We start from the raw sequence: 5,535 nt of genomic DNA on the forward strand, positions 1-5,535 counted from the left end.
ACAAGGAGGTGGGAAGAGATAACGCCACTTTCTCGGCATGCTGCCCGCCAGCGGCAGGGCTAAACATAGCCGTGCTTGCTCCTCCTCGGCCGCGGCTCGCTGGCCGCCGTCCCGTGGGCCGTGCTGGCCAGAAGCACCGAGCATCGCCCGCGCGGCCGTGGCATGCGTGGCGGAGCCGTGGAAGAAGGGAGCCAGCCGCCAGCGGTGCCGTGCGCCCTGGGAGGGCAAAGCTCAGGCTGTGGGAAAGCGGGAATCTGCCTGCTGCGGCACCGCGGGGAGCGGGGACGGCACCGGATTCACGGGGACGGCAAAGAGTAGGGAGGACGATGAAATCCCAGGGAAGGCAGCCGAGGGGGGACAGTGGGTGCCCCAGGAACAGCGGGCAGGGAAGAGTTCAGGGAGCAACCGTTGCGGGGGTGTTTGGCATGGGAATGCTTTCACCAGGGAATGCTTGAAAGCACTGAGCAGCCTTAACGCTCCCGCTTTTCCTGCCTGGCGGGGGGCACGGCATCGCCCGGCTCTCGGGGAGCCCTGGGCAGGCGAGTGCGTGGTGGGAGCCGACACCGGCTCTGTACGGACCCGGAGGTCTCCCCGCTGCCAGGACAGCGTGCGGCCCTTGTGGCACCACGACCCCACCGCTGTGGGCATCACGCTGGCTTTTCCAGTTTCCTTCCCTACCTCCTTGCGCATCGCTGCTGCAGCGATGCACACCTCAAAGTTTGGTGCTGAAAACATGAAAACAGAGAATCGAGCGGCGTTCAGCCATCCCTGCTGAGCCCTGCTAACGAGGCTCCTTCCCTTTGAGTAGCTTCTTGCTGCTTCTCCATTGATTGTCGGAGTGCCTTTCTGTGGTGATTCAGCCAAGCTGGCTGCTAATTTCCTGCATCCTATTTTCCTCTTTTGAAAAGTGGAGCGATCTTTCAGATGCGCTAATTACAAGAAGGCAACGGCGCGCTCTCTGCAGCGGCAGCGCTCCCGCCAAGCCCCGGGGCAGGCATGCGTGGTGGCCCTGGCACGGTGCGGGCAGGGGTGGCCCTGGCATGGTGCGGGCAGAGCGTCGCTGCCACCGCTGCCCGAGGGCGCGGGACGGACGGGACGGCGGGATGGCTGGCAGCAGGGTCGCGTGGTGGCAGAGACGACGACTGTGGGCAGCCGTCTGGCGAGAGCTTTCCCTTGCCCTCAGCCTAGCAAATGGTTGTCTGCCCCCACAGCAGCTTCCACCCGGATTTTGCTGCAGGGACGCGCTTGTCCAGCGGGCGCTGGGCAGAGGGATGTGGCGGGATGCTTTTTGGGGGACACCGAATCTTCCCATGGCGTGAGCCGGCATGGGACGGCGGCTGAGGCTTCGCAGCGGGCACACGCTCTGCCTCAACCTGCGCTTCCCAGTGATGTATTTTACTGCCTCTTTTTAGCTTCCCTGGTCAGTTTGAGAGGGAAGTTGAGGCTGCAAAGAGAGAAACCAGAGAAGACACAAAGTTGGGAAGCAGCTGAAGGGAAACTGCCTGCGGGGAGCACATTCTCGGTAACGTGTTGCAGCTTATTTACACACTTGAGGGCTCTTCAGCCCCACGGAGCTGTGAAATTCAAAGCCCGCCGCGTCGCTCGGGGAGCAGAGCACAAACAGAAAGGGGCTCCTCTAAAGCTGAAATATTTGACAACATTTTCTATTCTTAGCGATGCAAGCACATGCTCGCCGAACGAAATCAGAGCACGGCGTGTCGGCAGGCAGGCAGGGGCTGGGGGAAAGCGCTGCGGCTTTGAAGGTGCCGGGCGAGGAGGGTGCACGGGTGCTGCGGGGCAGGCTCTCGCCCAGCCCAACTCACCCGCTCTGCGACCGTGGGAGATGTGCAGACGGCAGAAAAGCAAATTATCGTTTTATCGCTCGTGTCCCGCTACAGGTCCTAACGCGCAGGGGGCTTCTGCAAGGATAACGGGATAAAATGGGGAGAGTTTAGATGGTCCTTCTGGGGCTCCCGGGTTCGGGGAGGGGAGCTGCATCCCCCTGCCCGGCTTCCCCGAGCAGGCAGGACAGCTAATGGCGCCTGTGCGAATAGGCACTTTATTAACTGTTTCGTGGCTGAGCACAGTGGAGGAAACGGCTCCTCTCTCTCCGAGTCGCGCCGCGAGGTGGGTTTGACAAATGACCCGTGGGTATTGCTGCTTCTGGAGGCGGACGTCCCCGGGGAGCCGCGTGCGGGGTGGCCGGAGGGCACGTGAGCGGCCGAGGGCTGCACGGGGGTTTCGGCAGCGCCGACGTCGGGCAGAGCGTGGCGGTGGCACCGAGGGGCAGCCCCGGTGCTGCCCTGGTCCCCGGGAGGCTCCCCACAACCGGCCTCGGCACAGACGCTGGAGGTGGAGGACACCCCGGCAGCCCCGGCAGCGTTCCCGACCTTCCCAGCAGCTTGGGAAGTGCTGAGGAAGAAAGGAGGGAAGATTTTTGTTTGAAAAGGCAGAAAAGAGCAGCCTCGGGACGGTGGTAAATGGGCCCCATGGAAATTCCCTTTGCACGCTTGCCGCGGGTACCGGAGCGGCAGCAGGGTGGCTGCTGATGCTATCGCTGTCCCAGCTCGATGACTAAGGGAGCTGGAAGGTATAAATTAAATAACACAACACTTCAAGCCACCTGTTTTGTGGGTTTGTCCAAAGCAGTGCTGCTTTAATTAAGATGGAGGGTTTACAAATCTAACCTTTGTTTATTCTGCTTTGGGGCATATATAATGTAAATATGTGTTTTCAAACACTGTGGCTTTTTATATTTCCAGTTATAATTCTGGGTAAAGGAAAGTTCGTTGGGTTTGGCATAGACTTGCCCTTTATAAATACGGCTCCTGCGAGCTCGTTCTCCCCCCGGGGATTATCTGCGGAGCCTCAGATTGCTTTGCTCCCAAGGCAGCTTTCTCTCGGCGGTCGCTGCCCCGTTGCGGGATGTGTGGGGTGTGCGAGAGGGGCCGGGAGGGCGCAGCTGGATGCTGTCGAGAGGAAAGCGGGCTCCAGCTCTGTTTCCCTCTCCTCCGACTTAGTAAGAAGGCTTTGAGTCTTCTAGGTTTTGTTCCCGTATCCCCTTTTGGTTCTTTAGCTGTAAAAACAACAAAAACGTGGAGTTTAGCCTCCTACGTGCTCATCAGGATTTCTTCGATGACTCAGTGCTACGCCAGCAGCGGGACGCGGGGTGGAGGGGGGCAACGCTGCGGCTGCCCCTGCTCCGCGGCTGGGGAGAGCGTCTCTGCCGAGCAGAACCAACGCTCCGCGGGCGAGCCGGGCCGGCGCGGTCCCGGCAGGGCTGAGCACGCCTGTTGCACGTGCGCTAGCAAACCCCTTTCACTCTTTTTTTTTTTTTTTGGTTTGTTTTTCCTAAGTCAGAGCTTCTGCAGAGAAAGGGCGATGTTTTGCACGTTTCCAGCGCTGCCTGCCGCATGCATCAGCACAGAGGTCTACGGGGGTGGTCAAAAACAAGCAGGCTCCAAATTCCCCGAGGCAGACGGACTCTCGGATGTGCAGGTGCCCCTGAGCGGGTCGGGCCACTCCAGGCAGCCGAGTCCCCGGGGCACATAGCCACAAACTTTCCTCTGGGGTCACAAGGCCGAGAAACTTTTTTTTTTTTTTTTTAATGCAAACAGATTTTGACATAATCACTCGACTAGTCAAACTCGCCGGGGTTTCAAGGAAAAAAGCTAGCAGATAGCCTGAGAGGCGCGAAACACTCGCAAGCGGCACTCTGAACACAACAACTACTGTGTTGCAATGCTCCTGCGAAGTGAAGAAACGCTCGGGGAGGGCTGAGGACCAGCGCCGCAGGAGCCAGGTGACTCGCCCAAGATTGCACAAAGCGACGGCCGAGCCGGCGGGCTGGGACCCCCGACAACTCCTCTGCCACTCTGGTCCCCGCTGTCCCCCCTCCCCGCCGCAGCAGCGCGGCACCGGCGTTACGCAGAGCCAGGGCTTTGGGGCCGGCCTTTGCGTTATCTGTAACAGGAGACAAGAAAAACCACCCGGCTCTCCCATCAGGGAGGAAGTACTATAGGAAACTTCATCGACGTGAGCCATATTTAGCCCGGCTTACTGAGGTCAAGCTGCACGGAAGCCCGCGGTGACATGGCTGTATTTCTTCACACGCCTGACCTGCCGGGTGGTTTTGGTGAAGCGGGTGCCACCGCGGCCTCGGACGCGCGGCGCGGCTCAGTGTGGATCTGGGCCTGGGCAATGAGGATTGATCGGAGCCGGGGGGGGGGGGGAAATAAATAAAGCCTTGTAAGCCTGTTCTCATCTCCCCCCAGCCCTGGGGAAGACGGCCCTTGCCTATGAGCAGAGGTCTGGTTTTAAAGCATCCATCCTCTCCCAGTTTCACCTGCCGCACTCGTGTTTTTCCCGTGCTTGCAGAAGAAATGCCAGACGCCCCTCGCAGAGCCACCCGAGGCGGCGGCGCAGGAGCCCCCTGCACCCGCGTCTGTCCCCGTCCCCCGAGCGCACCGGGGAGGCACGAGGAACGCCGGGAGCTCGGGGCCCCGTCCTGCCGCTTGTCAAGGATGTGCTTGATGTGTGTAAACACGTAATTAACGGTAAGTATATACTTAATTGCTTGTGGCTTTGATTTGCATTCAGGTGCTGCGCTGAAGATGCCTTAGATACAAGCAAACCCGGTCAGTTTGCTGCTTTGACGTGTGTCGGAAAGCCTGCCGGGGAGGGGGCCGTGGAGGCCCCGGTGGCCGGGCCAGAGGCCGCGCAGCAGCGGGGCCGCGCACCCGGCCGGGAGCACGCCCCGGCCCGCGGGGAGCAGCCGGGCTGCGGGGCTGGCGCTGCCCCCAGGCCGCGCTGAGGAAGGGCTCCGCGCCCCGGGAGCCGCGGCACCGCAGCCCGGCTGGGTGCGAGGCCCGGGGAGCCCGGCGGCAGGGGCCGCGGCAGCCCGGGAGGGCCGAAGCCGATGCCCGGGAGGGCCGAGGCCGGCGCGGCGCCGGGCGACCCCCGGGGCGGCCCCGCGCTCCCCCGCCGCCCCCCTCCGCCCCCGCGGCCCGGCGGGTCCCGGCGCTGCTGCTGCCGCCGCCGGCGGGCGGGGCGGCACGTGCGGGGCCTCCGCCCGCCGCCGGCCCGCACCCGCGGGCGAAGCCGCCCCCCGCCGCCGCCACCGCCGCCGCCGCCCCCGCGGCTCCCTCCCTGCGCGGCGGGCGGGGGCGGCGGGCGGGCGGGGAGGGGAGAAGGGGAGGGCGGGCGGCGCGGGCGGCCCCCGCGGGCCGGGCCGGGCCGGGGCGCGGCGAGGCGGCGGCGGCGGCCCTGGACACCTCGCCCGCTCCTCCATCTTCTCTCGCCACAGCTCGCCTCGGCTTCCCCAGCCCGGGACCGGCCCATTGCCAGCCCCGCGGGGGGGGCGGCCGGCCCGCCGCGCCGCCCCGGCCCCGCCGCCCGCCCCGCCGCCCCGCCGCGCCGCCCCGGGTCCGCCGCCCGCCCCGAGGCGAGGGGAGCGGCGGGGGCGGCGCCGCGGCGGCCCGGGCCCGCGCCGCCCCGCCGGGCCGCCGCGCCGCCGCCTCCCCCCTCTGGGCCGCA

Source organism: Platalea leucorodia (genome assembly GCF_965183815.1).
Source record: "Platalea leucorodia genome assembly, chromosome: 16".
In the NCBI taxonomy this organism is placed as follows: Eukaryota; Metazoa; Chordata; class Aves; order Pelecaniformes; family Threskiornithidae; genus Platalea; species Platalea leucorodia.